Consider the following 26,345-nt stretch of genomic DNA (forward strand, 5'->3'; position numbering starts at 1 on the left):
TAATGTAAATCTAACCATCCTGAGTCAGGGACCGTCTGTATGTATTTCAACAAAACAATTTAGATATTTCAAGGTAAATACAGAACTCATTTATTTTGACATTTTTCTCTCTAAAAGGGTCATTCTAAGTCAATACGTAATTTACATTATTTTTATCCTACTCAACTCTGACTTAATGTAACTTTCCTTTCCCTGAGCCCCAAACAGGAATCCTTAAAACTTGGTTTTATTTTTTCTCATGGGGCAAGTGGTCCAGGAAAATACTTGATTAGGATTTACGAATCTTGGCTTATTGACTTATATTTGCCACTTCCCCTGGCTGACATTCCCTCATATGGCTCTCATCTCTTCATCTGTAACATGAAGAGAGAGCTAGATAAGTCAAGGTTCAGTCTCCTACAGCTGGAAAAGTCAAGATAATAATAATAATAACAACAGTAACAATAACAATAATTTTTATTAGGCTCTTTGAGGTAGGTAGGATACATGCTTAAAAAAAAGAAAGAGAGAGAACAGATGATAGATAGATAGATAGATAGATAGATAGATAGATAGATAGATAGATAGATGATAGATAGATAGATGATAGAGAGAAGCAAAAGGATTCCAGAAATAAAGGGCAAAATATAATCTTTCCCATGGAAGAAAGTTACAGTTTACTCAGCTTAACTGTGGGAAAATAAAAAGCCAGATACTGACCAATTTTCAATTTTTTTCTGGCGGGAAAGATACATATGCTTTTACACAATATGAGCTCCTTAAAAGTTGACTTTGTAGAGAACTGACTCTGGGTGGTGAACACACAATGGGATTTATAGATGATGTAATACAGAATTGTACACCTGAAATCTATGTAATTTTACTAACAATTGTCACCCCAATAAATTAAAAAAATAAATTAAAAATAAAAGAGTTGACCTTGTAAATTTCTTTATGTAAAAGCCTACCCATAATAATAATTATTTCACTTTGCATCTGTATGGTGCTTTGAGTTCACAAATTCTCCATGCATTTCATCTATTTTGATCTTCATAACAAATCTATTAGATACAAATTTGGTTCAAAGAGTGTGACTGACAAAAATGTTCTGCCCTCTATTCGGGACTTCAGGACTGCATTGTCACTTAGAGGATGGGTTTCTGTTGAACCTAAACCCTCACTTTTCTCTCTAGTGATCAAAATATTTAAGAAGGTGTTATTGTCAGGAATGTATAATGGAGACAATATTTATTAGAGTCATATTCTAAACCAACTGGATTATCCTATCTGGGATGAAAAATTAAATCATAGATTAAAATAATTATTTGTATAATGCTGATGTTCAAAAAAAGTAGAGGGGCCGGCCCGGTGGCTCAGGTGGTTGGAGCTCCGTGCTCCTAACTCCGAAGGCTGCCTGTTCAATTCCCACATGGGCCAGTGGGCTCTCAACCACAAGGTTGCCGGTTCAACTCCTTGAGTCCTGCAAGGGATGCCACCTGCAACTAAGATTGAACATGGCACCTTGAGCTGAGCTGCCTCCAGGATGGCTCAGTTGGTTGGAGCATGGGCTCTCAGTTGGTTGGAGTGCAGGCTCTCAACCACAAGGTTGCCAGTTCGATTCCTCGAGTCCTGCAAGGGATGGTGGGCAGCGCCCCCTGCAACTAAAGATTCATTCAACATGGCACCTTGAGCTGAGCTGCCACTGAGCTCCCAGATGGCTCAGTTTGTTGGAGCGTGTCCTTTCAACCACAAGGTTGATGGTTCGACTCCCACAAGGGATGGTGGGCTGCGCCACCTGCAACTAAGACTGAAAGGACAGCAACTTGAAGCTGAATGGCACCCTCCACAACTAAGATTGAAAGGACAACAACTTGACTTGGGAAAAAAAAAAAGTCCTGGAAGTACACACTGTTCCCCAATAAAGTCCTGTTTCCCTTTCTCCCCCCCAAAAAAATAATTATATAAAAAAAGAGAAAGTAGAAGGTTATTTTATATTCCCTATAGTCATATCTGCAATGCTTTGCCCAGAATCTTGCATATAGTAAGTGCTCAATAAATATTTATTGAAATACACTCTTGAATTAAACTGGCATTCTGTGGGTATCATATTAAACCTATAGGTCTTGCCAGGTAAGCTGAAGACAAAGCTTCAAGAAATTTGCAATTTAATGTCCAGATATCCTTAAATGAAGAACTTTGGACTCATTCATGTTAGGTTTTGCTTGTATGTTTTGAATAGATATGGTCACTTCATAACGACCTTCTGCTTCTAAAACTATTGGTTTAGTTTTGCTAAACATAGTTTAAGCAGAATTTCTCTGGGTTTTCTTCTTGTCACAAGCTTTTCAGTTTGTCACACTGAACTGGAAGGATTGATAAAACAAACCCAATCAAACTTATCACAAGTGTTTCTTAGCCTATGTAAGTAACACTTAGTAAATATATGTGATGGGAAAAAAATTATACTTTTTCCCCAGGGGAGTTAGTGAGCGGTGATAACATTTAGGAGAAGCATAGGGATAAATTAAAAAAAAAATTTTTTTTTAATCAGTAAAAGGGATATCTGTTAGGGAGTGCGACCAGGTAAGAATGGAAATTTAAGAGGAAGAAAACAAGGCTATTTTTAATAGAAATATATATGATAGCTGAACTTCTATGTCGAAAGTACTTATGTATTATTCTTTTTTTGCACTTACTTTCATTGTTCATTAATGACATGGGAAAATAATTATTTTATGCAAGTTGTAAGTATTTTTAATGATACAGTAACAATGTTATGTCTGCACTATTTTTTATGACTTATGTCTGAACAACGTAAACTTTTTGGTATATGGATCTAGTTATTGTTCAGTACAGTGGTATCTGTTCTGGATGGCTGTGGAGTCTCACTCTTATACTGCATAAATTGATAAATATAAAGAAGATATTTTAACAGAGAGTCTTCACTTAAAAAAAAACCAACAACCATAAATTACCCTGTGACCAGTGGCAAATGAAGTACAGTGACTGCTGCACTGGCATAGGGGACTGTTTGTCTTGTTTTCTCCAGTGAGACTCCTAGCAGCAGTGGTTTCCATCAGGAAAAAGAAAACAAATTCCAATGAGATCACATGAAAATAAGACCTAGGCTGCAAGAACACAGGAAGCCCTCCAGCAATACTGCTGACCGGAACTGAAAATGAATCCAGTGGTTTTTTTTGGTTCCGTTTTGACTAATGAAAGCATTATCTATATGCTTGTCCACTTTCAGGTTAATCAATTCATTTCTTTTGCTTGTTTTCGGTCTCTAAATGTTTTAGTGCTTTTAGAAGCCAAGGCTTTCCCCACTATCTTGCCTCTCTTCTTGCTATTAGCTTTCTTAAGACATTTTCATTGTTAATACACAATCAATGCACCTTACTAGTTACACCAGAGGTTGACTTATTTAGAAAACAATAGAATTATTTCTTCCCCTAACCCCTAGCAAGGTACAGTAAGTCCTTACATAACGTTGTCGATAGGTTCTGCAACTTCAAGCAGCAAAATAACATACAACAAAAATAATTTTACCATAGGCTAATTGATATAAACAAGAGTTAAGGTTCTATGGTATCTTATCGATGTTATAATAAAATAATGTTGAACAAAGCAATGTCATTCAAGGACCTTCTGTACCAACTCCTGGCAGCCTGGCTGGAACCACAGCTGCTGTGTTGGCCTGTGGCCTCAGCTCCTCTGGGTCAGAGGAGAGCTAGATGTGTGGAAAGCTAGAACTGGGTCCCGCTGGTTCATGAGAGCTGGTAGTGGGCATCTTTTCTGTGTTTAGTCACACAGAAAAGAAGTTATAGGTAAGTAACTTCAGATCGGCCACGCTAAGAGTATTTACACCACAGAAATCAGAAAACATTACACCTCAGGGCTTCTTTTCCTTCTACCTCCCATCAAGAGAGCTGGTAGTTAAACATTTACCAGCCCACCTCTGGCTGGATATGAGGTGGACAGAGAAGTTTAAGACAGGTGGAGAATGAGATCACAAACTATTTAAAGGTTCCATCATAAAACAAGAGAGTGAACCGAAGTGGCTTCATGTTCTGCAATCCTCATCCACAGCAACAGGTCTCATGGACAGATGCAGATGGCTCTTTTCTGGAGTTGGTGTAACAGAGCACAGGAGCACTGGACTGGCACCTGGAGGAGCTGGGGTCTGGTCCTCATGCTGCCACTGCATGTCTGTGTGACCTTGCCCACCACTCTCCTTCCCAGTCGTCTCACCTGTAGTACAAAAGGTCAGGGGTGGGTGGCTTAGATTCTTCTTCCTCAAAGTGTGGTCCGTGAGTGTCACCGGAAGCTTGTTAGAAAAGTAGAATCTTGGGCCAACCAGACAGCTACTGAAATAGGAACGGCAGTAAAATGAGATCCCTAGTTCTGTCACATGCACATTTAGAGAAGCACTGGACTAACTGGATTAGTAGTTCCCAAACCTGGCTGAGTATTTGGAGAGATTGAAAAAAGAAAAGTATTCCTGGCCTTCATTCTTGATCTATTGGATCAGGATTTCTGGGGATGAATCTCAGATATTGTAGTTTTTAACAAGTGCCCCAGAAGATTTAGATCAGCCAGTGATGGGATCCCTTAGCCCCAATGTTCCCTTCCAATTTTTAGTCTGTGGAAAATTGCTAGCCTTCCAAATAGGTTATCCTGACCCTGCCCAATCCCTCTGCTGACAGTGATAGAAATTGGTGAAAAAGCAACTCTTGAAGGGCATAGGGACTAGGAATTTTTAAACCATCTTTAGTTCATGAAATATGAGAAGGCACTGTAAAAAGATTAGATGTTGGAGTTGATATAATCTCCTGAATATGAAAAAAGAAAATGCCAGAGGAGACAGATTACTTCATAGAGTTGGAAGAGAAACAAAAGGAAAATGAATGACACTGTAAATGTATCTGTCCCTTGAAATCCTAGCTGGCTTATTCAATTCATGGTTGTACAGAGGGTGTTAGATGTGCTCATCTGAGATAGTGAGGCTAATGGACTAAATGTAGCTGAAAGCTCAGGAAATCTGCTTTTAGCTACAAATTATGAAATGGATATACATAGATCTCTATATGTGTGTTTAAGTGAGTAAACTTGCAAGATATGAAGCAATCATTCTTTCATGACATAATCGTGTGCATTGTTTATCTTAAAATTAGTTTTACCAATTACAACTAAAATATGGGCAACTTCTTCCTGGCTAAATACCCACTAAGAATATCAATTGGGAGTATACTCAGCTACAAATAATAGAAAGTGTGACTTATAACCAAGAGGAGTTATTTTTCCCACATCAAAGAAGAGGACCCAAAGATGTTGAGTCCAGTGTCTCGAGATTTTCTGGCCTTTCCTTCATGTTGGAAGATCCTGCTGCAGCTTCAAACATCACACCCATCTTATCTTCCCAGGCAGGAATGAGGGTGAAGAAGGTTGGTGCTGGCTGTGTCTGCCTCTTTGCTTTGAGATAAGCAAAGCTTTCTCACTCTGGCACCCAGCGGAATTCTGCTGACTTGTAGGCCATAACTAGATCACATGATCACATTTAACTGGAAGGGATTTGTAGAATAGATGAGTTTTAAATTTTAAACAACATTTCTAGGGCATTTTTCTTTCTATTCTTTTACTTTCACTCTTTCTCCACAACTCAAAAGGTATTCTCTTTCTGCTTTGCCAAACTAGATCGTTTAGTTCCTGCAGTGGTCTGATTAGAATTAACTCCATCATTAAATCTACTCAGATTATTTCCCCATAATGATTAGCTCATTTTCTAAGCATCTGTATGCACATTTTATGTCACTGCAGCATGTGTCTGTGTTTCTTTTGTTCTGTCATAGCTTATCTCTTGAGCTCCTCAAGAACAGGTTATTCTCTCAATTCCCTCTGCATCTAGAACAGTGCTATGCCTAGTAATTACCTTACTAAGCTGAATTGAGACAAATGTAGGCTATACCATTATTCTTTTCCCCGCTACGCAGAGTAACATGTGCAAAGCTCCGTAAGCAGCACAAACCCTAACTATCTTTGGTGCCTTTGTGTAAGCAAGTGAACTCTTTCTGACACTTTGGAAGCTTATGGTTAATACGAATCACAAGAACCGCAAATACAAATCATAACTGTGGGCCCTGTAAATTTCCATTATCCCCAGTGAAAGATTGGATTTGAGTGATTTGTACAGCATCCAAGAAATTTTCCCAAGGAACCTTATGATTAGAATGAAGCTACAACATTCATCTCTTAGAAGACTTGCCAGGAAAGGAACATGCTGGCTGCATGAATTACCACTGACAAGCATGAATGAACCTTGAGAGTCAGTGGCCTGGAACTCCGCTGGTGAAATGCTTCAACTGCAGGCACTAGACAAACCCCAGAGCAGGCAGTGACATGGGGGTTAGTGTATGGGGGAGAAAAATCAACAAACTACTTATTATGTATATTTCCTCTCTTTCCCACTCCTCAGCTTTCTGCTTCAGGTTATTTTTGTACTGATCTCCCACTTTCTGTATATTTCAGACATGCAATAGTAAATTAGAGAGACAATTTTTATTGACACTTACAATTTTTCTGCTGATAGATACATCCCTGAAACATAGGTATGAAACAGATTAGTTTGAAAACAATCACAAGTGGTGACAAGGTGATTCAGGAATTCTTGGGTCAAAAATGAAGAAAACAAGAAAGGAGCAGGGAGAAAGTATTGCAAAATCTACAGGAACAAAGCTATCATGACACACATGGAAATTAAGAAGTGCTAATTCTAACAGTTAAATTAAAAAGTCAAAAATACAGAGGGTGCCCCAAAAATGTATACAAGTGGACACTTTGGTCAACGTTGCTCAAGCAGTAGTTCACCATAATCAGAAGTGGCTGGACGCTGATGGTAACCACTTTGAGCACCTCTTATAATTGCAGAAGTCAAACATGACTTGTATTCAACTTTTGTGATTGGTATATATTGCGTATTACAATTTTAATACAGTTTTCCTTTCTTAAAATATGTATACATTTTTTTGGCACCCTATGGATATCCTGCCTCTTTTTTCACGGCATACCTTATCAATGTAGCACATTTCGTAGTACACATTCTGTTCTTCAAATCATAGCTATGCCTACAAGCAAGCTAAACTTGAGGGGAGAGAAATCTATGAACAGTAACACTGAGTTATTATTTTTAAGTGACCTGATGCTAAATGACCCATGTGACTGAATTTTTCACTTTCGACTAGTTGGTGTGAAGCCAGGTCAGCTGTCTACATGGATAAAAAATGGGATGCACATCTTATTAACTAATATTATGGTTTATGTGTTTCCCCATTCTTGATTCTTATCAGAAGGGATGAAGGGTTTTGGGGGGAAAAGAGTATTCACCCATGCCTGCTAAGTTGCTATGCTCATCTTCTAGGTCATTGTGTAATTTTAATCTTTATGGGCTTATAGTTCCAGGAGGAGATTCATAAATAGCCAAACCACAGCACATTGTCATGTTTCCACTTTGAACGTTTCAGATGTTATTACTTTATATTACTTTTTGGAAGGAAGGAGTCTTAAGTACACATTTTGTTTTAGGAAGTGCTCCATAGTGAGTAAGCTGAGAAAATCACCACAGTTAATTTTATCTGCTAATACCTGTTTCAACAACCAATGGATTCTATGGGTTATAGGATATTTTGGTAGCCAAGAGGAGAAGGAGAGACTAGATCAGTTAAATTCCGTACACAGACCATATGACTTTTTGGTGGAGTGTGGAAACCCAAGATTCAGGCTAACCTTTGAAATACCATTTTTTTTTTAAAAGATTTAAAAGATGTAAAAAGATACACTCATAACCCAGCAATTCTACTCCTAGGCATATATCCAGAAGAATTGAAAAATATATATCTACACAAACTCATTTGACTACTAATAGCAGCATTACTCATGATAGCCAAAATGTGGAAACAACCCAAATTTACAACTGATGAATGGATAAAAATTACGGTACATTGGAATACTATGCAGCACAAAAAATGAAGTACTGCTTGATACCACAACATGAATAAACCTTGAAAACATTATTTTACGTGAAAGAAGTCTGACACAAAAGGCCACATATTGTATGATTTTTACTTTATACTTAATGTTCAGAATAGGTAAATCCATAAAAATAAAAAGCAAACTAGTGGTTTCCAGAGGCTGAGAGAAGATTGAGAATGGGGAGTGAAGGCTAATGGATAATAGAATATCTTTTTGGCATAATAAAAATTTTCTGAAATTAGACAGTGGGGATGGTTGTACAACGTTGTGACTACTAAAAACTACTGATTTTAATAATTTAAAAGGGTGAATTTTATGGCTTGTGAATGACAGCTCAATAAAAAATAATAAAAGATATATTTTTGGTATCTAATAGCTTTTAACATGAAAGTTACATTGCCACATAAGTGACTCTGAGATGTAGCTCTGAAATACTGCAAAAGTTTTTAAAAGAAACCATAAAAGGGCCTGTTTCAATATGGTGAAAATTTTAATTGACTAAAAATGTTTGAGTTTGTTTTTCCTTCCATATAGGTAGCCTCATTTTATAGCCAATTAAAGTAAGTACACCTAATTGAAAGTACACAGATTCACAGGGTCACTGGTGGGCAAGTCTATTAAGAGGACCTGGTTGTCTCAGGCCTTTCTGTCTCCTTTCTGGAACTTTCCTGCCCTTTTGCTTCTAGTGCCCTAGAGGTAACCCGTGCCCTTATACAGTTTTGTACCATTCTTTCTCCATGCCTATGGCTGCCCTCCACATGACTTCTGAAAAACCAGAGCTTGAAACGTAGGGTCCCATATCTCAAGCTGCTATCAGTTCAACCCAAAGAATGATCCTCTATGGGTGAAAGTTCAAGCGTGAGGTCTAGACAGGCAAGGAGATATCTTTAGACAGCAAGTATACCTCTTGTGCACATCAATGACAGTATAGAGGGGTCCCCTGACTCTCAGAGGACCCACTCTTAGTCCCTAGCATATACGAAGTAACTCTGGCCTATCGGGCAGCCTCAGTTCGCCATGCTACTGGAAGAAATCTCCAGATTAGATTACATGTAACTATCCAAGAAGCTTTGAATAGTTCAGTGAGCATTTCTTATGTTAAATCAAATGCTATTCAATAAGTTTTAGTTTTAATTCAGCGGAGTTTCACATTATTATAAATGATAAATTTCAGGGGTGGATCCAATTCAGTCCTCACCATCGTTCTTTCAGCTAGAGAATGAGGCCCCAATATCAGGTCAATGTTATGTCCCTCCCTCTTTCTTTTAAGATGTTTTCTGCCTAGAAGGCTCCTCAGACCCTTATGCATCTGGTCTCCTGGAAGCAGACCCAGCCCTAACAGGGGCAAGGAGGCCCCCTACCCCTCCAACCCACAGCCTGCCCCTTTTGTTTTCCTAGTGTCTGCTTAGTCTTGCAATTTAAGAGACGTCATGCACTCTCATAGGTAGGTGACATCCCAGCTCAAACACAGGAGGCCTGCAAAGAGCTGCCCTTTGACCACTGTGATGCTGTGATTTGAAAAAAAGGCCCACACCAGTTCTGGAAGCAGGCTGGGAGATTTAGGAGGAAAATTTCAAGGTTCAAGATATCCACGGCATGGACTAGAAGGAAGAATGATGCCAGGTGGGCATATTCCTTGGCTCCACGATTTCTCTCCTGTTAAACTAAAACTTGGGCCTCAGGCTAGGGTCCCGTTTGCCTGGTTCTAAGGGTAGATCTAAGGGTAGAGCCTGGAGATCCTATCCCATCAGTCCTCCATGGAGATTCATTTTGCCTCTGACAGTAAGCTGAGAGCAATCCTAAATTGCCTTTCCACCTTTTTCTTCGCAATGCAGGACACACATTTATATGTGTCTATGAGGCATGCAAATAAGTAAGCGGATCCTGTCTAATTCTCTTGTTTGAGGAAAGGAAGAAGTCCATGTGACTTGAAGTAAAGTAGGCTAAGGTTTAGGGCTTTGAAAAAACCATCTTAGAACACACACACTCCTTCCACATGTAATTACCAAGCTCTTGTTCCCTCTCACTGAGACACTCAGCAGGACTCAGGAGTTTAATGGATTTTTCTCTCTTTATTGAGCATCTAAAGTGTTTTTTAATTCTGCAGGAGTAATTTAGAAAGTGTTGTAAAATCTAATTGATTTTTATAAACATGCATATAGTATATTCTGCACTAATAAGCATTTGCATTGTGATTTGTTTGTGCATGGGTGCCCTTTACTCCCCAGAATGCTAATGAACAAAGTGTGATAGCATGCTTTCTAAAAAGCACACTTTATTATTTTCTTTTTTTTTTTTTTTAATGAATTCTTTTCTCAAAAGGAAAACAATAGAAAGTTACTGGAAAGATAATTTCTAGGAAGAAAGGTTAACTCAACTCATTTTTATAAATGGTGTTTTTCCTCCCAACATTGTTTAACAAAAACCAAAGAGCTTGTCTGCTAAATACCCAGTACTTTCTCTATTAGTCCTGGCAATATATATATATATATATATATATATATATATATATATATATATAAAGACCATTTGGAATAATTGCTTGTACTGCTTATAATTAAGCAGGGCTGTGTCTTGGTCTATAATCACTAGAGTCTCTCTTCTGGGAAAGTGCTCTTCTTGCTGAACCACACAATTGGCTCTGCAGTGTGATGTTTTCATGGGATACACCCTTTCTGGGTAAATTAGTTTTCTCAGACAGACCAGAAATGCTCATTAAGGGAGGAGTCTCTTCCAATAAGTCCTCCCTTTTCATTTATCCCATATATGTCCCTCTATTCCACCTATCCGTCTAAGTTTTCATCAGGACCAACTCCCAGGGAAAAAAACCCTACAGAGTCTCTGCAAAAAGCAGGAAAAACCACTTTCCTTTCTCTCTCTCTCTCTCTCTCTCTCTCTCTCTCTCTCTCTCTCGACCTGTCATGGTCATTTTTATTTGCTATTTGACATCCTGCTGCCTCGAGCATAGGGATATTTACTTGCAGACCGTCCCAGGTTCCAGGGCCATGGTGTACATGACTTCCACCCTCCCTCTACCTGTGTCCAGGCCTTTGCCTGCCCCAATGGTGGTGGGCTGTGGGCTGACAACCTGTGGAAGGCGGGAGGCAATGGGGGGGATGACCAAGCTCCTCCCCACCCCATGCTCCATTGTCCCTTTGGACTTCATTTACAAAACACAAATTCAAAGATAAAATTATTAAAAATTTCAAGAGGTAACCACAGAGCATTAAGCCCCAAGCATAGGATCCCTTCTGAACCTGAGGCTGTACCAGTGGTCTTCACTCTTTACCTCTGATATCCTCTCTATGGCCCAGCGTGATGGTGGGTCCTGGATAGACAGTGATTATATACTTTCTGAAAGCAGTTCTTAAACTTGAAGTTGCTCTGGTCAGTGGGGTGGGGAGCATTTGCCACAAGACTGTCTCCTGCAGATATTCTTATCACTTATCTGCCAGCTCCCACCGTTGGGCAAATCAGGGGTCTGGTCAAGACCTTTATCTGTAATTTACACCATGACTCTGATGTCAGAAAGTTCCACACCTTCATCACATCTGAAAGATGGACCACTCTCCTGTTATAAAAGAACTCCATCAAAAGCCACTGGGCATAGCTAGGGGATGGGAGAAGAGCTGGGGATTGTTTCTAGCCATGAATTTATCTTGGCCCCCACTCTTCAAGCAGACTTGAGACACGAGTATATTTGCTTTGTTCATTCATGTCTTGATTTTATTAATTTTATTTTTCTATTTCTTGTTCACATGTGTCTACATCCGAGTTTTTAATTTTTTTTTTATCCTCAGGTATAAAGTTCTCACTCCATAGTTCAATGATATATGCATTATATATTTGGGTTTTGAAATAACAAGACTTTTCTCATTGTGTGTATTGCATTACACACAACACAGAAAATGTGGAAATTTAGAACAGAAGAAAATAAACCACCAGCAGCATTGCCAGCTTACCATCCAGAGATAATTACTTAGCATTTTAGCATATTTACTCATGGTCTTCTTCATACATACATGTCTATGGTGGCCATATTATTGAGCTATTCTAAGTATTTCCTTTTTGATATGCTTTTATCCACTCAATAATATATCATGAATATCTTCCATGTTAGTAATTATTAATCTAAAACACAATTTTCAAACTTTTGGGTGTGTAAAAATCACCTGGGAACATGTTTGAAATAAAGAATGTAAGGTCCCTCACTCATGGACTGAGCTGTGGGCCATAGATCTACATTTTGAAAAGCATCCTAGGTAATTCTCAGTGCTTGCTCTGACAAACACAATCTACAACACGATTTTTAATTGCTGCACTGTGTTCCATTATGTAGACGTGCCAGAATTTATTAAACCAATTCCATATTGTTTATTTAATTCCAGTTTCCAAATTTTCATTTGCATGATTAATTCCTCAATGAATAACCTACTACATAAATCTTTCTAAATATCTCTGACTATTTCCTTAGGAAAATTATACAAAGTGGAATTACTGAGTCAAAGAGAATGCCAACCTGAGAAAAGTAGATGGTATTTGGGGTAGAAAAGCAACTTTGTAAGCTGTAAAGTACTAAATTAATATGAACTATGTAAGAGCTGCCATTTTCTGAGGACTAGTGGTTCTCAAAGTTTATTGGGCATCAGAATCACCTAGAAGGCTTGTCAAAACAGATTGCTGCTGCCTCTTCCCTGCCCCCCTCTGATTCATGAGGTCTGGGGTGGGGCTGGGAATTTGCATTTCTAACAAGTTCTCAGGTGATGCTGACGCTGCTGCTGGTCTGGGGACCACACTTTGAGAACCACGGCACTAGACACTATCCTGGGTGTTTTATGTAAGTTATTTAAATGTCACACAGTCCTTTATAATTAAGGACTGAGTCTCAGAGAGGGTCTGAGATCATGAAGTTAATGATGGCAGAGCTGGAAATGGATTCCAACTTTGATAAGTCAAAGGCTGATGCTTTCCCCCACAGACAGCCTAGTTACTTATTTCATTTCACTACCCACAAATAAAATATTGTGGATGTTTTCATCACAAGCACCATGGTTTCAGTGTAAACCACCCCCTTTCCAATCTATTAGGGGCACATTAGGGAGGACAGTGGTTTGGAAATGTTTGGCTGAGAATTTTTTCAGAGGGAACTGGTTCGATGAGTGATGCTCTACCATTCTCGGAAATCTGAAGGGTTGCTTCCCCACCCTCCAGTGCCTTACTGAGATGTGGACATCAAGAGAATCATTTCTCATCAATTATTGCAACTATGTAATAGTCTTTCCTTGGAAGAGAGTTCTATCTTCTCCAAAAACCACCTCCGGGCTTCCCCACACAATGGCCTAAACAACCTGTTTGTTTAGGCAACTGAGAAAATAAATCGCATCAGTGCAAAAATCAAAGAACTCCTGCCAAACCAGTTGGCTAATAATACCCAGCAGAGCGAACACCCAGGGGATTAACAAAACATGAAGCCAGGTTGGCTTCTACCAGACTCACTTTAGGAGAGGTGAACATTTCCTAACCTACACCCAGAATCAAGTGAATCACACCCATTTCACAACTAAATAAATTCAAAGACCTAATTATGCAAATTTTTACCTGTTTATTATCTTGGGCTCTTGTCAGCCTGCTGCCTTTCATTCAGTATGTTGATGATTGTGTGTGTAGATTTTTATTTTTTTTTTTGCATGCAATTCAGTCTTCATTTATTTATCCAGTAGGCTGACAATTCTGTTAGGCATTATGCAAGGAGGAATGGAATGTTGTCTGTTTAAAACCCGTTTCCTGTAGCTTCTTGGTGTAGCTCCAGTGGATGTAGACACCTGAGAAGAGTCTATTTCTTACTGTTCAATTACATAATGCAGAATGCATTTCTTCCATCTATGTTAAAAATAAATTCACTCTGAGAGGCTCTATCACGTAAGACAAGGCAATACATTCCAATAGCTATTTTATCCAGAGGTTATAAAGAATCTTGAACAGCCTCTGGCTTTATCATTTTTAATAGCTCCCTAACTGGATAAGGAAAGCTCTTCCGCAAAGCTTTGGGAAGTCTGTTTGTGGAAGAGTGAGTGCTCATAAGCTGAGTTGCTTCAGGTGCCAAAACTAGCATCAATTGTTGGCTGTTTGGAGGGCAGAGGGATTATAGAAATCAGGATTGTCTGAGAAAAGAAGGAATATCCCATGACAGAGATGTCCCTACAACTAAAAGAATTAACATTCAGACTGGGCTGTTGCCTGTCAGGAGTGCTGCCAAAGGCGTGTCTCTACTAGGTAAGAAAGTTGATTTGACAGACACTTAGGGATCTTCTCTCTCTCTCTCTCTCCTCCCTCCCTCCCTCCCTCCCTCCCTCCCTCCCTCCCTCCCTCCCTCTCTCTCTCTCTCTCTCTCTCTCTCTCTCTCTCCCTCTCTCTCACATGAGTGGACCTAAAGGGAGAATTAAAGGGGGTGAGTGAGGGGCAAGGAGACCAGAATCAGACCTACTTCTCTTCTTCAAGGCATATTTGGGTGAGATGTGGAAGAGATGGCAGGAATGTGTATTTCATAAAAGCACTGCCTCCTCTTTTTACAAACAACATTTTCAGTGTTTGTCCTGCATTTAATGTTCTTTACTCTAGAGCTTTGTCCAGACCCAACAAATCAAGAATTATGCATTTGTGGAACTATTCAGAACATTATCGTGTAGCCAGACCTTATTAACTGAAGTCCACTTACCCGGAATAACTTTGAAAATTCTATTATTAAAAAACACGAGGAAATTTCCTAAAACAAATCCATACTAATGATTTAATATAAAAAGGGACATTTTTCAGGACATATCACAGCTTCAATATAAATTCAGCTTAACGTATTTTTAAACAATGACCATTGATTTTATAGTGGTTGCACATGAAATTCTTTCATCAAAAGAAGACCCCACTACTATTCTTTCATCAAAAGAAGACCCCATTACAAAAGAAGACTTACTAACATATTTCAGAAATATTTTCAGTAATAAAGAGGAAAACAAAACAAGTTTTATATTCATCACTTACACAGCCAGAACATTTAATTAGCCAGTGTACTCCAGTTGCTTATGGTACATGGATAATACCACCTACCATGAATACCAAGTACTGTCGTCAAATTAATATTATATAAATCAGAAAATACAGCCCTAAAATTCCCAGATCCTAATGTGAAATAATTTTTATGTTTTTAAGCTACCCATCTCACCACATATGTGTAAGTAGGAGTGAGTCAAACTTCTGTGGGAATGTCACAGTTATATTTCCAGAAGGCAGTGAAAGCAATGTATTGACACGCAGACTCCTGTGTCTGGGCTCAGAATCCTTGGGCTCCTCCTGAGTTCAGCTCTTGCCAGCTGCACGCCCTTGGCAAATCTTTTCTTTCAGAGTTCCCTGGGAAATCAGCAGGAATAGCACCAAGGTTATAGAAATCTGAAGACTCAGGTTGATAAACATATATCACGCTTTTCACAGAGCATCACACTGAGCAGGCATCAAAAAAGCCCAAGCTATGATTATTACATTTTCATTCAGTTCTTCATGTTATGAAGTTCTGTATTTTTTAAAATTGTGGTAAAATATGCATACCGTAACATTTACCATTTTAGCCATTTTTAGCTGTCCTTTTTTTCAGAGGGAAACTATGATCATTTATAGTAAACGTCTGCATATTAACACTAAGCAATTTGCTTTAAAACTAAATATTGAAGAATAGAAACAAAAAAACCACATTTGGTATGAAGTTCAGATCAATATAAAGTTCTCTACAGCTTCAAAAGTTTAAAATGAAGTGTATGAAGGCCTAAAATAGCTTCTTCAAAAGGCTCAACAATATTTCAAACACACAGAATTTACTGAAAAAAGTTACCTGTATACAAAGCAGAAATTGAAATCATAGAGAAAGATATAAACTGAAAGGTAAAAGTCTTTCTCACCTTTTAGAAATCTCTTTCCTTCTCCTGATAGTTTATACATCCCTCTAGAAATGTTTTATGTGCCTATAAGCATATAAATCTGTGTGTATAGGTTTACAGATGGAATCAAACTATATCCACTATTTACCATAAAGATATTTTTAACTTAAAAGTATATCTTAAGATCTTCCTATGATTTTAAAGAATTCATTCTATTGTATAGGTAACATCACAATTTATTGATAAGGTTTCTAGCTACTGACATTTGATTTCTAGGGCTTTTTTTTCCCCTCTTACAAAGAAAACTGGAATAAGAGCCTTTGAATATAAGATGTGTACTTTTATAAATAAAGATAAATTCCTAGCAATGATGACACAGTAGACCATTTTAATAATACTTGAATAACAGAGTTAAAATGCACATTTAATGAGATTATTTGAGGCAGATTTTTAAGATGTGTATCTCCCGGATCCTCACTTGACATCAAGTCTTCTTAGAGATTAAATTAATGCATATAGCTTTGTAGCTAAGAGTTTAGCATGTTGGAATCCCATCATTTACTAGTAAGACAAGTTACTTAAGCTCTCTAAGCCTAGTCATGCCTAACGGGGCTATTGTAAGAATCAAATGAGATGTTAAAAGTAAACATTTTGCACAGTAGCATTTAGCATCGGTAACCTCTCAATAAATGTCAACAATAAATAGTTAATAATTATCTGGTAATAATGATTATTCTTGAGGAACACTAGACGATGGCTTCCCAAATTTCCAATTTTTAATATTGATATAAGAAGTTTCAATTATTCATTTACATGGTGTATATTACCTTCTATGTCTCAAGACTATTAATTCTTCTTTTGAAATTTTTTATACCCAAGTTTCAAATATCTTGTCATTTTTTTCACAGAACTATTTCTCAAACAATGATATAGTTTTCATCATCTTGCTTTAGGTCTTTGCCTGGTCTGGGATAGGGCTGGGCACACATTTCTTGTGGAATATGTTCTACAGCTGGTGGTGGAGAAACAAACGATCTCTTTTAAGATAATGCTCACTGAGCATTTAGTAAGGAGCAAAGTAAAGACTGCAAGAATATCTCAGGATGTTCACCATATTTGCTGGAAGGCAAGCCCTCCCTGGACTTTTAGGGGGTTTGTGTTCTCAAATCCTCAAGCTAGAAACCAGAGCCCTGAAAGCCAGGCTCCTCTACAGCCTGTGACGGGGCTCTGCCCCTCAGGTGCCCCTTTGTTGAAGAGGGAATTGAGAAGCAGGAGTGTACGGAATATTTAATTTATTTATATTTTTTCTGGTGAGGGTGACAGTGACAGCTGGAGCTCCTGGCAGCAAGAGCGGAGCTTCTTCTGGACTTGGGTTGTCTCTGCCCAGTGGCCGTGGCCATGGAGTCTTCTTTGGAGCCACGCGTGGTGGTGTTTAGGCTCTGCCCCGAGCTGCACGCTTCCAAGCCTGGCACTTCGGCTCTCCGGCAGCAGCTCTGAGTGCTGTCCAGTTCCTTTGCTGCTTAAACAGGCCAAAGGAGTTCTGTTATTTATAACTGAGTATCTAAAATCCCAATTTTCCCAAAATCCAAACTCCTTCCACTTCCTCATTTCATTGTGTAACTATTTGGTCCTACCAATTGCTCAGGCCCCAAATCCTGGTGTTATCTTTGACGTCACTCTTTCTCTCAACAGCGGCGTAATTGGCCTTTCTACATATGCTCTGAGCCCCCATGGCTTAGTGCCACCACAGTTACTAGCGTGATCTTTCAAAAAGTAAGTCTGATTATGTCATTCCTCAGAATCCTAAGTGGATGTCTCCCATGTCACTGCATAAAGTCAAATCCTACCATTACCTATAAGAGGCCACTCCCTTGTTACCCTGACTTTATCAAGTAGCCATTGCCTTCTTCATTTACTGCCCTCCACACGCACAGGCCCCAGGTCGACAATGTCTCAAATGATCCAACAGCCTGTGACAGCAGCTCCCATCATACTGCCCTCTTGTTGGTCTCAGAACACACCCAGCTCACTGTTACCTCAGGGCCTTCTCCTGCCTGGAGCTCCCCTGCCTCTAAGATACACACACTCCCAAATTTCCAAATTATTTAATCCCTTATTTCATTAGATGACTTTCCTAATCTCTCTAAGTTTAACTGCCCTCTCCACCCCATCACACTCAGCTTGTTACTTCTCTTACCCTTTGTTTTTTTTCCACATTTCTTACCATCCAAAATATACTTATTTGTGTCTTGTGTGTCGCTCTCCCCATTAGAATACAAGCTCCATGAGGTAAGAGACTTTGGTTCCTGCTATATCCTCAGAGTCTAGAATGTTTCCTAGCTCATAGTAAAAACTCAAAAAATATTTATTGAGTAATTAAATAAATGAATGAATAAGTATGAGTGCACGTGGCATTCTCTGCTCTGAGAGTTTATAAAGAGGTTATTACCAGTCTCTCAAAGAACTATTGTAGAAGCAGTCACCTTAATGGAAATCAGTCAGAAGTCTTGAAGAAAATGATTGATTTTTGTCTACATTACTTTATGGAAATGAAATGTCTTATAAGATTTACTAAGGTCTCTCTGAAGGCTTTCATCAACTTAGTCAGAGATGTCTATGGTATGATTTAAGGGGCATATTATGGGATTATCTTCCCAAAACAATTATTTTCTCTGGTCTATCATAATGTCTAAAATTCATAACACCCATTCTTTTATTTATTCCACAAATATGTCAGGCCCTGTTCTAATAAGTTGGAATAAAGCCATCTATAAGTAAAAGTCCTACACTTGTGCAGGTAACATTTTATTTGGGGACAGACAATAAAGAAAGAAACACATACACAGCAAGTGTTAGGTGGTAATAAGTGCCAAGAACATTAAAACAGGTGAAGGAGAGAGAGTGGTATGGATGGTTGTGTGTGGCTTTTAGATGGGGCAGTTGAAGAAGTCACTGTTGAGGAGGTGATATGTAGGTGGAGGCCTGAATGAGGTATTGGAGGAAGCTCTGCAGACAGTATTCAAGTCAGTCTTGAAAACATCGCAATAAAAGGAAAGTGAAGTGACCCCTGGCTGTCCTGGAGATGAAACCTAGGCATCTGCCAAAATCTTGGAGTTTGTGTTTTAGCCTAAAATCCACGCACAATGGTTTACTCTACACTATAATGTGTATACTTTATTTTAAAAATGATTTGTTATAGACATGAATAAGTTATGTGACCTTGAGGTTCTTGTTACATATATCTCAAAATTGTGAGGATGTACTCTACAGTGAAAATCATTGGTGAAGTTTTCAGTCATGTATGGGCCTGTGCAGGGGCTTGTCCCAGAGTCAATCATTAGAAGTTACGTTTTTAAAATTGTTATACAGAAAATGAAAATGAACAACAGAGGTGAGGGAGTATGCAGCTATAATTTTTATTTGTCCCTACTTCCAATTTTTTAACTATTGGATTTTTGGCTGTAGCATTCTGGTTTGATGAAAAGAACCCTGGTTTTAGTTATGTTTTCTCAAAGCCAAATTCAAGTCATACTTCAGGATATTTGGATTATTCTCCCGCCAACATTTGGCTGGTTGGGTGAATTCTATATTTTCATCTAATGTTTGTGTTTCGTGCAGAAAATTGTGTAGAAGTTACAACTATCAAATGTCTTATTTTATATTTTATTTTTTATTTTATTTATATACCAACTGTGTGCCTTTCACTAAACCCTATAAGTTACTCTGTGTCTCACATATGCAACCTGTGAAATGAGGATAATATCTGATGAGTATCTTCTCTTAGAAATACTCTAAAAGCATAGTTTATGCTCTCAGAGGGAAAAAGACACGCTACATTTAAAGCCTTATTAATCCCATTTTCTAAGCATAGTTTGTATGTCTCTATATGCTTCAATGGGTAGTCTAAGATTATGGGAAAATGGGGAATATAGAAAAGTTGTGTGCAGCTTCTAGGAAGAAACATTTGAGGGAGGAGATGCGTCTTTCTTTTGGCCTTTTTCTTATCTGCTGAGCATAGTCAGTGTGAATGGGGCCATCTGGTAGCACGATGTGCCATAAGGAAGAAAGCAACGTGACCGAAGGACTCTGGATGGTGGACGTGGGGAATCGTCCGTGCTTTGCCTGGACTGCCTACCTCAGGTCATCCTCCATATGAGAAATATATATTTTTTTCTTACGTAAACCACAGTCATTTCGGACTTTTCTGTGTTGTAGCCAAACCTAATCCTAACTAATGCACATCTGTCATTTGCATGTGTTTAGAGCTTATAAAAGCACTATGTCTAAGTTATCTCATTTCACTTCTTCAACAATCCTATGAACTGTAAGAAACAAGAATTGTCATTCCCATTGTTCAGTCAAAGAAAATGACCTTTTAGGAAAGACTTGCTCATGGTAATAACTAGTAAGTAGAGACTCTGGATCAAAGAGAAGTTCGGTGTCTTTGGACAACAAATCACTTGCAGAGATGTGCAGACACAGAAACAGTACACAGTCTTAGAGTAAGACAGACCTGACTTCAAATTTGTTTGCCTAGCTCTCTTTGCTTTAGGCAAATTACTTACCTTTTCTGACCCTCATTTCATCATCTGCAAGGTGGATAAACAATACCTCTAGGGATTGAAAATTCCCAATGAGATAAGGTTCGTGCAGCTCCAGGTCTGGGATAGAGAACTCTTATTGTGGGCAGATGCTTATTACTTTAAAGAGTATTCAGATATGGGAAGAAAGGAGTGGAAGGGAGAGGAAAGACTGGGAAATCTGCTTCATCTTGAAGTTCTATGTATCTGTAAAGAATTTGAAACATTTTTTTATTTCTTTCTGATTCAAAAGACCCAGATTAGTGGGCCTGGATATGACCAAGTATCTTCTGTCCTCTGAACATCTTAAAGGTATTTTTTCATGTCTTTATTTGGGGAGAAATGTCACAGAAAAATATATTTTGCTTTCAAAATTCTCACAAGGCTCAAGAAGATGGGAAAGCACAAATTTCAAAGCAATTTTTAAATTTCCCTTAAAAACATAAGAGTGGGAAATCCTAGAGTAGCATGTTGAATTTTGTTTCTCAAATACTGTTTGAATGCATGCATAAAGTTTGTGATATCAGGTAGGTGTTGGATAATGGAGATTTATAAGCTTGTAGGGGGTGCTGAGGTTTATTAATTTCTTGAGCAGCCATTTTAGTCAGGATCAATGAAGCACTGTCTGTTGATTCCCCCAATAATTTGAGTGAACACGTTGGTATTATCTGATCCAGATTCTGGTGTAAGTTAGAGCCAATCCAGACCATAAATGTGTGAAGGGTCCAAATAATAATGTGAATCTGAATTTGTTGCAGGATGCATTGGCATCTATGAATCTGTCAGCAATAAGTTTTCTTTTGTTTGTTTTCTCTTTTTCAGACTCAAGCAGATGAGAAATACATCATTCAAGTCCCTCAGACCTTTATGCAAAGTTATCCTGATGTACACATAGACATGACCTTGTGATAAGTTGATGTTTATTTCATTCCTATTCTGAAGAATTGGCTAGATCAATGAGTCACACAATTTATGTATGCCAGTATTAGGCAGTATTTGTTTGATGGGAAGGACTCTGATAATTCAACTTAACGTCTCACCACACCTCTCACCATGACACAGCAGAAGAGCCCAGAGCAACAGCTGTTGAAATAACTGCACTCTTCCTGCTCTTCTGACATTTCCAAGGTGAAATTTGATTACAACTAGCAATGCAGAATTATGGGCAAAATGATGAAGTGCAGAGACCAGGAAAGATTAAGAGACAAAAATAACAAGATGGTGAGGCAGTCTACATTACATTCCCTTATCAGGCAGTGAGAAGTAGGCTAAGGAGCCTGCTGAAAAATACCTCCTTGCTTTCAGGACGTAAAAGATACTTTCAGACCTGGTCACGTCAGGATACTTCACAGCTCAGGCGCTGACCTGCATGATTCCTCTGAGGTGCTTAACCTCACAGGCAGACTCAAATTCAACTACAAGAAATTTTCTGAGAAAATAAAATGAGAAATTCTAAGTGTATGTACCCTTATTTATGTGCCATTTGAGAAATGTTTTGGATACAAGTCATATATCTCCTCCTACAATTCAACTTCAATCACATTTGAGCAGTTACTCAAAGTTCAGCATACTCGAATTAGTTTTTTACTTTAAAGTAGTATTTCTTTCTGAATATATTCCTTCCTCCTATGATTTATTACTAAATTTGTTGTTGCGAGCTATTTTCTTTTTAAACTAACACTCAGAGTAAGTTTCAGGAGTTTCCCTTCTGAAGCCTTACTGCCTAGGGAAAGATAAGCAATATTAATGATCATAATACATGTATATATGCATATAATATGTGTGTGTATAATGTCGTATAACTTACAAAGCACTTTTCACACACATTGTCTCAATTCATCTTATATACAATAATAACACCCAATCCTCCTTTTCTTCTTCCTATTTATCATGAGGTGGGCACTGTGCTAAGAGGTCCCCATGCAGTGTCTTTAGAGATGAAAGAGTTAAAAAAGAAAGGCAATTAGGAAATGTATTTTGATATATATATAGGGGACCATGAAGGGTAGTTGAACAAACACTAAAATAGGCATGAGGGATGCCCACTCTGCTGTTTATATCAACTTATCTGGCTTTGGATAAGTGAGAATCTCTTTGGACCTCAGTTTCCTCATAGGCAAAATTAGATTAACATACACCTGCCTTGACTCCCTCACAGAGTTACTCTGGGGATCAAATTACATGAAATGAGAGAAAATATTTTGTGGTTTGCCAAATGAAGAATAAATATTTTTATTGATATTTTTTCTTGCACTTGACTTCTGTCAACATTTGTAACATTGACCTAAACAGAAGCCTCAGTCTATTGAAGAATGGAAAAGATAAACATTGTTAGAACTGTATTAGCATGCTCTAATAGTCTCTTGGCCATTTTACTTCTCTAATAATCATTATATACAGTCATTTGTCTGGCAGCCAGATACCTAAATTACAATCGAGTGAGAGCTGAACTCAGAGGAAACCTGGGTCTTACAAGATCTTCTACAAATCAGGGTTTTCTCTATTTATTTCTCTCAAGGTGAAGTCTGCAGACAACTTGCATGCAAATCTCATGGCATGATTACAAACATATCTGACTTCTGCACGGCACTTTTACCCATTGAATCAGAAGTTGGGGGGGAGGATGGGGAGGGCAGAAACCTGCCTTCTTAGGAAAGCATGCCAGCAGAGGCTTAGGCCCACTGCAAGAACCCAGAACTTACTGGCTGAAGTTTGCAAGTGGTAAGAGAACATTTGGTCTTCATTTGTTTCCAGCAGTAACAAGATATCTCTATCAACATTATATTAAAAACAGATATGTGTCCTTATATGAAATAAAAGCAGCACTCCATTGGTGTGCAAAATGTGACTTCGCTTTCTTGAAAGCACTTTGAACTAATGTTTTCTCAGCTTTCTCTAATTGGATGGTGCATTCATAAGAGAACTTTGGAAAGAGTATTCTATTCCATTGTTAGTTCTGGCCTCCACTCAAGAAACAATCTCATAAGCAGTAAAATTGATAACCAACCAGTAATTCTCCAAGTTAGGAGGCCTCAACTCATTTCAAGCAATATTAAATTTCTTAAGATGTTAGTAATCTGCATTTTATGTAGAAAAAAATAAAAGAGGTTTTTTGAAAAATCTGTAGAGGTTTTGCCTTTGGCATTCAATGACTATGGAATAATGTAATGCTATTTCAGAAGCTATAGGTATGTCATCAATTAGCTTCATGGAACATAGAAGTCAAAGAGATTAATCGGTATTTATTCAACACTCATTTACAGAGCAACAACTATGTTCCTGGCACTGGTCGAGGTTTAGGGCTAGAGGAATAAATAAAGCAAAGGTTCCTTAGCATTTATAGTCTAGCAGGAAAGGCAAAAAATAAAGAAAAAGCTAATATTTAATATTGCTCACATATCAAATGGCACATTAAGAAGATGATAAGAACAATGCAAAACGGTTTACTTTGAATCTACTATGCTGAATTTTAAAATTCTGAAAACCGCAAAATTAGAAAAAAATCCACTTAATCACACATATGTATGATCACCTTTACGATACAGTCAACATACATAGTCACAATTGATCTCTGTGTTTCCCTGAGGCACAATCCTGTCTCCTTGTCATTCCTGACCTTCTTCCACAACTGCAGTCCTATGTAATGATGCTCAAAAAAGCAGCCAATCAGGAGATTTGTTTTCTGTTCCCTTTTAGCACTTCTAACTCAGGCTCCCAAACCAGTTTGAACCGGATAGAGCATCAGAGCCTTCTCTGGATTCCACCCAGAGTCTATGGATGTTCCGTTAGCTTCAAGACTGCAACTAATACCCACGTGTACCAGCCAAAACAACACCTTTCCCCTCTGCTATGTTACTCATATTTAGAGTTGTAATATGACCCCACCTGAAAGCCCTGTCGCAGAAATTTCTTGAAAAAGAACATGCAGTTTTATCTGTCCCTGTTAGTTTGGGAGAGGTTGATAAAACAAAACCCAAATAATCCATCAACAACTATCTATTTTCTTTGCATAACTTGTCATTATTTTAGACCAAAGTGGGGAGCCATGTATTTTTCAGAAATATGTCGCAGCAGAGAGGATGGTGCTATCCTGATCAAAATTAGTTTAGTACGTGTGTTTTGGGTTTGATTTAATTTTCCATAGTTGAATTTCTGTTTATAAAAACATTTTTTCTCTGAGGGGAAAACACATGTGAAAGTTAAACCTCACACGGATTACCTAATTACCTACAAATTGCAGCCTTCAGCAATTTGTAACAAAAGAACACCATCACTTCATGCTAAACTATGAAAACTGATTCCATTTTCATAATATTCATGTTATTCCTCTGAATAGTGCTATTAGAAGAAATCCCAGAAGCAAACACAGGACAAATTGTAGAGCAGTAGTGTAGAAGTGGCTTCTAGTCATCATTGAACATGAGTGGGAAAAATAAATCGACGATGAAACTCTCCACTTCTGCTGACCAGAGCTGTCAGTTTTAAAGCCAGGTAAATATCAAGTGAACTGCAAGAGAAGTTGCACAGCAGCTGAGAGAGTGACGGTAAACCTACCATGGCTGAGACACTTGGATATACCAGAAGTACAGGAATTTGATTTGGAAATCCAGATTACATATCTGAGACTGTCGGTGTTCCAGAGTCTAACTCCTTGGCGGAGAGTGGAGCTGAGTGTGCACATCGCATAGGCGGATGACAGCAAACAACCTCTGGGCAAGCAACTAACCTCCCAGCTGAAGGCACAGAGCTGCTTCGAAGGGCATGTCCTAGGGACAGTGCCTGGGCAGGCAGGCATGATGCTAGCAGAGAGAAAGGGCTGGAGTTTGGGGTTTTCGTCATCATTGTATGTGTTTTTAATGATAAAAAATGAATTTTTGAAAGTTGATTGGCTTTTCAGCTGAGGTCTCATTATTAGACAGGCAGGCTGGCAGGCTGGCAATCGATGTCATCCTCAGCTTGTGACCCTCGGAAAGTGGAACTGGGGTATAAATCATCACTTAGCAAAAGTTTCGTGTGCTGCTCTTCTCCGTGTCCTTTCTTTGTCCTGAGGCTGCTTTGCCAAACACTCCATCGTCAAGCGCTGCTTTTAGGAGAAGAGGCTCTGCACCTTGTAGAAGGAACAGCTGAAGGAAAGGACATCTCAGAGGGCAGCTGGGCCTGAGCTACTTTGGAGCCATGCCTCATGGCCCAAATCTGCAAGTTTTCGGTATAGAACAGAGAAGATTGCCGCTGTACACTTAACACCATCTCCTTGTTGCTACATTATCTGAGTCCAAAAAAATCACTGCTTTCATCAGCCACTTACTCTAAGGAGTGACTTTAATAAGACCGTGCCCTGGGCCTGTAGCTACTTCAGACCTGGGGTTTTGTTTCACACACATGTAGAAGTCTCAAGAATAGCAGAATCAGAACAGTTGGTGTGTCCCTCTACTGTATAGCCTCCATATGTGAATATACTTATCTGCTGTTAAACAAGGAGTCTTACCCAGGCTGAAACCCTAAGCATGTGTCATACTGAAAGAAAATGTTTACAGGCATCTTTCCCTGAGTATCATTTAAAAGAAAATGATTGCCATTATTTTAAGAGGAAATAGAAAATTTTTTCATACCGAGCCATGGTACGAAATATACTTTTGCACCTCAGATTTAAGACTGATGTAAGTTTCTTTGTCTCACTGTTTACTGCCCTGGCTTGTACCCTAGATGTTTTTATCCCATTATCCGGTTCAGATCAAGAATGAGGTGCATTCAAGCTGTGCTCCTACTCTGCCAGGAGGATAATCCCCTAATGACCTGTCAGCATTTTCATCTCAGCGAGTTTGACCTTTCAGAAACAGAG

General features: G+C 38.6%; 1 long non-coding RNA gene across 1 annotated transcript in view; it reads right to left on the reverse strand.

Moving 5' to 3' along the window:
• Positions 1 to 14,443: 14,443 nt before the first annotated feature.
• LOC141571714 (uncharacterized) overlaps positions 14,444 to 26,345 on the reverse strand; it is a 226,762-nt gene continuing 214,860 nt past the window's right edge. Inside the window, exon 5 of the long non-coding RNA XR_012496749.1 lies at positions 14,444 to 15,405. This is a non-coding gene — a long non-coding RNA (uncharacterized LOC141571714). The remainder of the gene's footprint in view (positions 15,406 to 26,345) is intronic.

Source organism: Rhinolophus sinicus, linkage group LG05 (assembly GCF_036562045.2).
Source record: "Rhinolophus sinicus isolate RSC01 linkage group LG05, ASM3656204v1, whole genome shotgun sequence".
Taxonomy (NCBI): domain Eukaryota; kingdom Metazoa; phylum Chordata; class Mammalia; order Chiroptera; family Rhinolophidae; genus Rhinolophus; species Rhinolophus sinicus.